Here is a 12244-nt window from a genome sequence, read left to right on the forward strand (position 1 = left end):
ATAAAAATAAATCTTTAAAAAAGGGGGGCACACAGGAGGATCTGGACAGAACACTGACATTATCTCCAACCAAGTTTTTATTGATGTTCATTGATTTATGTAAGTGATGCCTTTTACCATTATTATTAACTATGTTATTTTAAAATTCTGGATACACTTGCATATTCAAACAGAGGTTACCTTCTTGATAAAACTGGTACATTTAATTGTTTCTGTGGATCAAGCCAAACTATCAAGTTTTCATTCCATCATCTACAGTTTTATTTATTTACTCATTCATTAGTTGAGGCATAATGGAGGCCACTTAACACATTTGTTAATAACTTTAGAGACACAACTATATGCTTCGAATATTGACTTCACTGGTTACCAATAGTGTGACTAGAATGAATGACTCAGTTATCTAAGTTCCTGCATAGACATGTGTAAAATAAGGACAATTATAAGGATTAAATGAGATAATACTTGTACCTGATTTTGCATAATATCTGGCACATGGTAAACACTCGATGTTAGTTAATAACTATTAAAATTCTGGTGATAATGCATGAGGCAAGTTGCAGATTTCTATGCTTGAAAGAAAAACAAGGATGTGACATCTGTCTTAAAGAGCATCATATCTTAGAAATGAGTACATATTTAGCATAGAAAAGATAATAAAAGAGAACAATGTAGGATTGATGTGGAATGAACTGCATTAAAAAATAAAGATATTCTACCACTGGTCTTTCCTCCCCCGTAATATTGGTGTGGGCTGAGGGAGGGGAAAAATAATTCTCAAGATACTAGTGAGAGCATAAAGGGGTCATAGAATATACTCAAAACCAATGAGCTAAGCATGATGCTGACATGTTATCAAATAGGATAATAATTATGACAAAATTATAATGACTAACTTTATTGAGGAGTTATATAAGCCAGACATCGGTCTCATATTTTAGAAAAGTAATTAATACAAGCATCACAAAAAAACAAAGAGGTGGGGTTATTTTTGCCATCATACAGAAAGAGAACTGAGGCACAAAAAGAAAAGTTCAATATTTTCCCCAAGGCTACTCAGCCAAGAAGTAGAACTTTGAGTCTCATCTGTCCATTTCGAGTCTACACTCTTACTTATCACATCATACTTCAGGGACATAATGTTTTCAGTTTTGCTGAAATACTGTTTCTCCTAATAAAAACACTTTTGGATATTTTAAAAATAGACACTATTTTTATATTATTACCTTGTAGAGAAAGACTATTTTATGTAAATGGGTGAATGAAAAATCAAGATTCATTGGCACCTATATTGGCCCAGCTACAAAAAATGACAAAGTGTACATTTTTGGATGCCCAGTGAATGCAATCAAATTGGGGATATTTTCTGTCAAATTCTGTGTGGAGCAACAGTAACTTGTACATTAATTACCCTGAGTTACACTCACTGATTTATAAAACCACATATAACTTGCTGTGAAAGTGTGTAGGTGGTTGTTAGCTGTATGGAGGAACCTGGAAATTTACAAAACATTTGTCTCAGTTGTATGATTTCAATTAAGTTTTAAATAAGTGCTTTACACATTGAATAATATGAAAATCATCTGCAGACAGACAGCATGGTGATGTGATACAGGATCTCGGGTAGGTAATTACAGTTACCTCCATAGACCTAAGATAGATCTTCTCAATACTTCCCAGTGACGCCTTCCTGAGAGAATTATCTGAGGATACAAATAGAGAAAAGAGTTACTAAGGAAATATTAAAAACTGGTAATTATCTCTTGGTTTCTTACTGATTTTCAACATAAAACTCATTCTCCTTAATGCTGGTAATATCTAAAACAGTAGTTTTTAATCGCTAGTACGCTCATTCAAAGCAGAGAATGTTGGCTCTAATATGTGAATTCCTAGCCCACCCTCCGCCCCAACCTCCACGATTCTGATTCATAAGGAGAAGCCCCAGAATTTATATTTTAAATGAACCCCTCTGGGAATTCCGATGCAGATGGTCAGCTCACTACGTAGAGCAACACTTGCTTTGCTCAGGGAGCACCTGGACCCAAGCCTGTTTTTGTCCCCTCTGCTGGTTTTGTCTCCTCTGCTGGCCAGGTCTTCACTGAATAGTCACTTCAGAGTCAAGGGGCCTTCCTGTCCATTGATGAAGGATTCACTGACCGGGGATTTCAACAACACACACAATGATTACTTGAGAAGGCTGAACCTGGACTATACAAGGAAGTATTTGCCATTTACTTAATAGGTAATGTAATAAAACATGTTAAGTTTTTTAGGTGATGCTGATATGTGATCACTCCTCATTCAAGGACCACTGAGTCATACTCCGAAGAGGTTGGGGTAATGTGGTGACCTATTACTGGATGACTCATCCCTTTGGTTGTCATGGTTTAGTGGAATCTGCTGATTCCCAGCTTGTTTCATAAGTGTTTTACCATTGGTAATTTAAAAATATATGTAGACTATATGTAGACTGTTATCACAATCGGTCTTCACCAATCATGCATCTATAACTGTTTATGCATATTTTTCTAAGCTACTGTACAGATCTGTGTAGAATTAAAATTTGCTTCTGTGAACAAGTTGGCAGTTTTGATAGCATGGGGGCAGATAGCACCTCGATAATGACCAAGTGAGTAGAGACAGAATCCCCTTTTCATATGAAAAGAAGGGCTATGGACTTGAGAATGTCTGAATAGCCACCAACAATGGGTGGAATGTGCCACAAAACTACTGAGTGACATGTCCCAATGCTTCAGTGACTGTTGCTATTGAGACATATTATTCCCTATCCTGTGTGGGTTTCAAGAGATTGCTAATGTTAACATGTTGGTTCTTTTTGTGCACAGATAGCATTGCATCAAAATCTGCTTGTTGGGATTACAATTTGGGGTGGAAAAGACATTTTTTAGTATTTTTGTATTTTTGTAAACTGTGGCGTTTTGCAGGGATTTTTCTAGTCGGGGGTACCATCATATAGGATGAGTTTCCCCATGCTAAGACTTAAGAGACTGTTGATAATTTTTTCCAATCACTTTTTTCTAGTGATAATTTACTTTCTTAGGAAACTCTTTGTATCTTTCATTGGATAGTTTCTAATCCTAAAAATCAAAACAATGCTAAAAGGAAGAGTAAGGGAGTTACTCTACTCATATGTTTCTACAAGTGCCTTGTTTCTGAGGCAAATCTCAAGTAGTCATTGTGCAGACAAAAAACCTGAACAGTCTTGCATATGGCAACAGCAGCACGTGGGGGAGCCTGAGGGCTCAAGGTCAAGCATATGTACCTAAAAGTGCAGCTGGGAAGCTCTGGAAGCTCATTAGAAAAGAATTCCCTATTTCAGTCCCAATAAAAAGTGGTGGGCGAAATCTGTAAAGTACAATGAAAGCAAAACAAAATCTGGCTTTTCCATGAAGGCTAGGTTTTTTAATAACAATAACAACAAAAAAGGAACAACTCTCCACATTCTGCCTTAACAGAAGTTCATTCCGGTTACACTGAAAGCTTCTGAAGCAGTTGTCTTGTTTACTGGGCTTTTCCCCAGTAAACTGGGTATTTCTTACTTTCTACAAAGTCTCCATTCTGACATGTTCACCAATTGTCAAGATTCTAGTTTTTGTTCTATCTACATGTGTTATAATTTGGGGGTAAGTTTTTGCTTTATTCCTTGAAACTCTTTCACTCATTTAAAAGTTTCAGAGTTTCAGAAACAACCAACATTTGTTTTTTAATTGTTACTCTCAAAACCAAGAAACACTTCAATTTGATGAAACTAAAGACAAAAACATTGCATATTTTTCTAGAACAAAGTTTGCACATTCGTTCATCAGTTGTGACGAACACACTATAGCAAAGTCAGGTAATCCTAACACAAGGGGCAACTGAATATCATGTACAGAGACTCTGCACGAATGTGAAATTCTTCTGTCTATATAAAAGTATTCTAAACAAGTATCTGTAAAATCATTCAATGAGTACAAAAAGCAGAGTTAAGAGAGACTTGTGTGAGACTTTTAAATACTATCTAGTTCAACTAACTGCTGAACATTAGAATCTTAAAAGGTCCATCCAGGTTAGACCTGCACACATCATATTTAGTTAAAAAACAAACAAACAAACAAACAAACAAAACCCCTTACAGCTAGGCAACACAGTAAGGGTATTTTGGAGAAAGTCCTTCCATTTATTGAGTCCAATAAACCCATTTAAGATTTTTCTCTAGATTGCCCCAGGGTTACTGATTTGGATAGTTCTTCCCTGGTGATCTGTAAGGATCCACATGAAAAAAAAAACCAAATCATGGCTTATCTGAGCCCTGGCAGACACCATCCTGGAAGAGAGGGTGGGGCTACAGAAGGAGGTGCAGCAACACCACCTCCATTCACACCCCACCTCCTTGGAGGAGTGCTAAGAGTGTCTCCTAACTGTCCCAAGGAGCACAGCCCTTTCTGCCCCATTTCCCTCCGGATGGAGCTGTAAAAAATAACAGGACTGGGCTCCTGGGCACCAGGGAACATCCCACAACTTGTGTTGGACAGTCAGCTTTTTTCTTAGTCACCCTTTGTGGTATGTGCAACAAGGACCTGGGATCTGGTCTCCTGCATCCCTGTCTGCTATAAGTAATACAGGTCCAAATCCAAAAGTGGCTCATTGTATCAATCCTGACCCACCCACCAGGCTTGGATTTTGCCGTTTTCTCTGTGCAGACGAACTGGACAGTGTGCGTGCACAGGATGGAATTTCAAAGGCAGGAAAGAACAATTGAAAACTGGGAGAGCTCACAGAGGACTAAGAGATGTATGTGTTTTAACCAACCACTGCACAGAGGCTGAGCTGTCCAAGGAGGGAATTGCCCACTGAGAATAGAGACATGAGATGCAACATTGCTAAGTGTGGGAGTAAACTCACCTTAATGCTGAAGGTAAATAAAGACAAGCCCTAAAAGACAATCCTCTAAAGAATATAACCAATCTACAACTTAACTGCCTTCTGGGGGAAAAAAATGACAATAAAATCCTTAAGAAAATCTAACAACATAAGGGTCACAATGTACAACCTTCAGTTAAAATTGCTATATTGAGAAGCTAGAAAATGTGACCAACAAACTAGGGAGGAAATGCAATACAAGAAACACCAGGGATGACTTACATCATGGACTTAGAGTCATTGTAAAGATGACCATTATTTTATTTTAAAGGAAAATGCATAATGGAAAACACAAAGAAGAGAAGAGCCAAATTAAGTCCTAGGGATGAATTACACAAGGAAATATAGTTTACTTAATCATCTTACGACTAGATACTTTAGAGGAAAAGGTCAATGAACTTGAAGATACTGTAATAGAAACTATCCAAATTAAAGAACAGAAGAACAAGTACAGAATGAAGAGAATTTCCGTGATTTTTAGGCAAGTCAGACTAACTTATGTGTAAGGAAAAGACAAATTTATTATTTTTTTTCTCTTTTCATTTAAAGGCGTAAGACTGGAGATTATATAATTTGATGAAAACAAACACACAGACAAAATATATACACACAGAAAACAACAGCAAACACATAATACATTTTTTTAAAAGATTTATTTATTTATTTATATAAGCACTGGGTACAGTCAGAGGCACGGGAAGGTGAGAGAATTCACCAGAGACGGAGCGGGGAGCAGAACAGGCAGACTGACGAAGTACACTGCTGAGGGAAGCAGTGGGTGGCAGGAGAGGTCTGCCGGCCATATGGGACCCTCACCCAGCGGCCGAGGATTGAACCGGTGCTGCAGTCTGCAGGCAGCTTCTCAACCCAGCGCTCAACTGCTGCACCACTGGGGAGGCCCAAACACATAATAAATTTGCTGAGAAACAATGATGCAAAAAAATCTTAAAAGGAATCAGAAGAGACATATTAAATTTATAATAAAATATTATTAATTTTTCAATGGACCTAACAGTCCATTGTATGTACCTAATTACAATTCAAATAAAGAAAAATGAATAAAAAGAAGTCGAGATTTAAGATTATAGTTGGAGATTTCAATATTCATCTTTCAGCAAATGAGAGAAATCAATAAAAAATAGACATTTTAAACATCACCAACCTAACTAACCTCACATTTACTAAACACTCCATGCAACAAAAGTGAACTATATTTCTATACATGTTCATAAAATATCCTACAAAGTAGATCATATATTGGGCATAAAATGTCTCAAATATGAAAGGACTGAAGACATACATAATAAGTTGTCTGATGAAAAAGGAATTACATTAGAAATGACAATGTAAATATCTGGAAAATCTCCCAACACACTTACAAGCAATATGTAGGTCAAAGAAGAAATGATGAAGAAAACTAGAAAATATTCTAAATGATTGAAAAGGTAAAAAAAATAAAACATGGTGTGTGTGTGTGTGTGTGAATTAAAGCACAACTTAGCAGATAATGTAAACTGAAGTACTTATCCTAGGCAAGAAGGCCTAATATCAGTGGACAAAGTTTCTACCTTAAGAACAGAAGAGAACAGCCTCAGATTGAGAGAGGTCATCCACAAAAGCCCTATGCTAACTCACATGGAGTGGTGAAAAAATAAACGTTCCATCTCTAAGTTTGGAAACGGAGCAAAAAAAAAAAAAATACAAATCAGAAAGAATTAGAACAGACTTCATTTTGCAAGCAGCATGACTGTGTATACAGAAAATCCTAAAAGATCAAGTTACCATAAACTTTAAGCAAACCTAGCAAGCTTGCAGGAATAATCAATATACAAAAATCTTTTCTACATATTACCAACAAACAAACTGTTATGTCTATCTTGGCCTCTTCATCTGTCTTGATTTGTTCCATTGTCAACTCTCAACTGTTAATTTATTATCCGGCTTTCTCAGACTATTCAAAACAAAGCCTGCACTAATCATAACTCAGGAGGAGCTGCACAGAACCTGCAGTGGAGTGCAAAACTGACCACAACCGCCCCCCACCCCCTTGCCCAAGCACATACCTTTGAAATATGACTCTGTAGCTCTTCCCATCAAATGAAAATCCCTTGATTTTGGGCTTGGCCACATGACCTAGTTTAGTGGATAGGGCATTAGCCAATGTGTCAGAATCAAAGGCTTGAAAAGAGCTTGTGCCTTGGAGTTTACTTTCTCTTGATGTTCTTTAGAACCCTGGGCCCACTGTGTGAAGAATCCCGAGGTAGTCTAATGGTAGGAGCAGAGATCATTCAAAATAGGACTTCTTGCACCATCCAACAGCAGTAAGCTGCCAGCTGACCAGAGATGAGTCAAGTTCTTGCAGATCAAGAGAAATGCCTGTCCAACCCACAGAATTTTGAGAAATAATTCTGGTGTTAAGCCACTAAATTTGGGGGTGGTTTGTTACACAGTAATAGTGGAGTCATGTTCATTCTCCTTTCATTTCAGAGATGTAAGATAATCACATGCCCCAGAATGTTTTCCAAACAATTTGTGATGATGTATGCTCCCTTGATCAGATTATAAATCATTCTTTAGATATATATATGTATATATTTAGAAATAAAAAGCATGTAATGTCTAAGTTTAATATAGAAGTCTTTACAGAAGGATTAGTGGTAGGAGAGGGAAGGAGATGAATAGAAGAAGGGAGCATGACATTATGCTGGTAATTCTGGAATACGGGGTATGGCTGGTTATGTACTCATTGGCTCACAGAAGCTTAACAAAGCAGACCTGGTGGCAGCAACAACAGATATTTTCTCTCCATTCTGGTGGCACTAAGTCCAAGATCATGGTGCCAGCATGGTTGATTTCTGGTGCAAAATTTCTTCCTGGTGTGCAAATGGCTACGTTTTCACCGTTTACTCACATGAATTGTGGAAAGACCACTTTTTCTCTTCTTCTAAGGCTACCAATTTTGAGGGGTTATGGCTCTATCCTCACTTAATTATCTCCCATAATCTCTCTTTCCAAATACAGTCACATTAGGGGTGAAGAAGGCATTGACATTCAGATTTGGTGGAGGGGGATAATTCAGTCTATAACAGAATTCATACCAATACTTCCAATTTTTAACATGTTTAAAAGCTTTCATAAAACTTAAAGGAACAAATTATAGTTTATCCTCTCCTGTGTCTGTATTTTATTCAATGAGATGAAAATTCTCCCTTTAAAAAATATTGAAAGGTTTATACCATTAAAACTCTGGACAGGGCCTCCCCGGTGGCGCAGCGGTTGAGCGCTGGGTTGCGATGCTGCCCGCAGCCTCTGCGGCGCCGGTTCGATCCCCGGCTGCTCCCTGGCCACCGGAGGAGGGTCCCACATGGCGCGCAGACCTCTCCTGCCGCCCGCTGCTCCCCTCAGCAGTGTACTTCGGTCCTTCTGCCTGCTCTGCTCCCCAATCTGGCTCTGGTGAATTCTCTCACCCTCCCGCACTTCTGACTGTACCCAGTGCATGTATAAACAAAACAAACAAACAAATAAATAAATAATGGCTCTATTGAAAAAATAAAATAAATAAATAAAGACTTTATAAAACTCTGGACAAAATAATAAAGGTCAAGTGGTGGGTTTGATATCCTAAAACCTGAAGGGGGAGATCCTACACCTCTAATACAAAAATGACAATGCAAACTAATGTTACCTCAATTTGAAAAAAAGAGAAGGTAATAAAGCTGTGAATTTACTTGAATACCCAACCTTCTACTGTTTCCAGACTGGTGAAACTGTAATTCCAACCTGCAATTGTAGCAGAACTGACATGCTGGGAAAGTGGGTAAGAAACAAAAGACATTTACCTGAATTGGAAGTACCACAGGTTGACATTAAGGCTCTGGAGCAGTTTCCTTGCATATGGGCATTTGGGATTCCTTCCACAATGACAGGAAGCCAATGGCTTACCTTCAAATTCATCCTGCTGAGACCTCCTTGCTCCTACAGAGTGCTACTGGATAAGGTTCATGAAAACCCTATACCAGCTTTCTCCTGTGATGCCTGTATTTGATTTTTGAAAAAAGAAAAAGACAACCTTCTCCCCCACACTCTGCTTATCAACCTACCTCAAGACAGCAACACTCCAAAACATCATCAGAGCATCAACCTGTGTCATCGGCTTCCTATAACCAGAGCAACAAACTATCACCAATTTGGCATTTCACACTTCTGGAGATCAAATGTCCAAATTCAGTGTTATTAACCTAAAATCATGGTGCCAATAGGGTGGCATTATTCAAAAGGCTCTCTAGAAACAGAGAATTCATTTCTTGCCTTTCCTCACTTCTGTTGGCCACCTGCATTCCTTGGCTCTGTCACTCAGCCTGCCTCTGTGTCCAACATTACTACCCTCTGTGTCCAACATTACCTCTCCTGACCCCACCCTCCTGCCACCTTTTCAAAGGATCCTTATGACTACATTGGGTTCACCTGGATTACTCAGGCTAACCCGGCATCTCAAAGTCCTTAATCACTCCTGCAAAGTCCCATTTGCCAAGTGCATGATATAATCACTGGTTCTAGAGATTAGGGTGTAGACATATGGGGGAATGATCACATCCTGTCACCATATTTCTTGGAGTTTGGGCAAGTTGAACCTCAGTTTCAAAGAACATCCAGTTTTCCTCATAGAAATCCCTCCTACAAGGTTCAAAGCGAAGAGTCAGAATTTCCCACTCCTTTCCCAGCTCTAAAGTTCTCTTCCCAGTCACCTTCACAAAGGTCTATCTGATCCTTCTGTCAGACAGAGAGGTGGAACTGATTCCTTTCCATTTCTTTTATAAAATTTATTTTCACTCCACTTGGTGCCCCTATATCAAATTGGCACTGTGGCAGGGAGAATTCCAATTTAACATCCCGTACAGAACTGCTTCCCTAAAGCAGAAATATGAAATTAAAAATAGATTCTCATGAATTGTTAAACTCCTCAAGCATGTCTTCTCTTTTGTGACAAAGTACATGCATTTGATGTATCAAAAGGAATTTCAATAGTCAAAGGTGAATATGAAATGAGTAACACAGTATAGAATGCAAAAATATTTTTAGGAGAGTACTTTTGCTTCTGAATAGCTTTTCAGTCAGTTACACTGTTCCTTCTTGAATTAAGAAATATCACTCAACCAATCTTCTGTTCATGTGAAAAAGAATAATTTTAGCTGGAGAGCAAACCTCACCTGCAAAGTGTTAAATGTGCTGTGTGATGCTGGCATACTTTAGTTTGCCTGAGGTAAAGTATTATTTTCATTCTTAAGCCTCTCTCTGTGTAATAGCTAAAATCATTTATGAAATCCTCAAAACCACAGTGCCATAAATTATATGGCACATTATTCACATTATTATTGGAGATTTTACTTGGATGATAGTGAATTAAGAGTATTTACACAAAGAGGAATTACAACACTTGGTAGTCAGGAGTATTTCTTCCATCATTCTATCACAGCAGAGTTGTCTAATATAAAAAAAAAAAAATGGAAAAATTGAGATGGAGACTTTACTTGTGTATTAGTTTGAACTCTGGGGAAGCAAATAACACAAAATAACTAAACACAGAAAAGGCAGTGAATAAAATTCCAAATCCAACTCCTGTCAAAAACACAACAAACTAGTAATAAGAAAAATTGTTAATATTATAAAAGGGATCTACAAAAAAACCCTGAAAATCTAAGATCTTATCAAATGGTGAAGTACTGGGTGACTATCAGAACAAAAATCCTCAATAAAATACTAGCCAAAAAATTTCAATACCACATTAAAAAGATTACACATCATGACCAAGTGAATTTCTGAAATTAAAGAATGATTAGCAATAGGAAATTAATCAGTATAACTACTTTTAGGAATGAAGGGGGAAAAATCATAATATCAATCGAGACTGGAAAAGCATTTGATGAAATTCAGTTGCTTTTCCTAACAGAAGAACTGCACAGATGACCATTATGCATTCAAAAGAACAGAATCCTTAGGAATAAATTTAGTGCTTATACACTGAAATCTACAAAATATTTTTTAAATTATTTATTTTTACAAGAACTGGGGAACAGGCCAGATGTGAGGGAGGGTGAGAGGATTCACTAGAGACAGAGTGGGGAATAGAACAGGCAGACTGACGAAATACACTGTTAAGGGGAGCAGCGGGCAAGACAGGAGAGGTCTGCTTCACCATGTGGTACCCTCACTGGCCAGCTGGGATCAAACTGGCACTACAGAGGCTGCGGACAGCTTCAGAGTGCTGTGCTCAACCGCCTGTGCCACCAGGGGAGGCCCCAAAATATTTCTAAAAGAAATTAAAGAAGACACAAACTATGAAAGGATATTCTGTTAATGGATTGGAACACTTTGTATTGTTAAGATGTCAATACTACACAAAATTTAATGCAATCCCTATTAAAAATCCAAAAACTACTTTCTGCAAGAATGGAAAAGTCCGTTCTAAAATTCATATTCAGGGCCTCCCCAGTGGCGCAGCGGTTGAGCGCTGGGTTGCGAAGCTGCCCGCAGCCTCTGCAGCACCGGTTAGATCCCCGGCTGCTCCCCGGTCACTGGAGGAGGGTCCCACATGGCGTGCAGACCTCTCCTGCCGCCTGCTGCTCCCCTCAGCAGTGTACTTCGGTCCTTCTGCCTGCTCTGCTCCCCACTCTGGCTCTGGTGAATTCTCTCACCCTCCCGCGCTTCTGACTGTACCCAGTGCATGTATAAATAAATAAATCTTTAAAAAATAAAAAAATAAAATTCATATTCATATTCATTAATGGATCTCAAATAGCCAAAATAATTATTGTGTTAAATTATGTCTCCTCAAAATTCATAATGAAGAATAGAATCTGGAATAGATCTGGAAGTGACTATTTTGAGATAGGATCTTTAAAAACATAATAAAATGAGGTCTTGGGAGTAGACTCTAATCCAATGTAACTGCTATCCATCTACAAACAAATTCGGTTAACTGGAGAGGACCCAGATGTATATACACAGAGAGGAAAAAACACGTGAGAACAAAGCAAGAGTTGGCCATGGGAAGATACCATCATAAAGTACCAAATCTGCTGACATCTTCATATTGGACTTGTAGAAACCTAATAGGTTGTTGTTTGAACCACCCAGTCTGTGATGTTTTGCTATTGTAGCCGTAGCAAACTAATACAATAAACTTGAAAAGGAATGAAGTTACAGATTTTCCATACTTCCTGATTCCAAAACATATTACAAAGCTATCATTAGTAAAAGGATGTGATACTAATATAAATACAGGGTCTGTATTTGACCCACAGTCAGAGGATCAAAATAACTT

The sequence above is a fragment of the Talpa occidentalis genome, unplaced genomic scaffold (genome assembly GCF_014898055.3).
Source record: "Talpa occidentalis isolate TD23 unplaced genomic scaffold, MPIMG_talOcc4v2.1 talOcc4.6, whole genome shotgun sequence".
Classification (NCBI taxonomy): domain Eukaryota; kingdom Metazoa; phylum Chordata; class Mammalia; order Eulipotyphla; family Talpidae; genus Talpa; species Talpa occidentalis.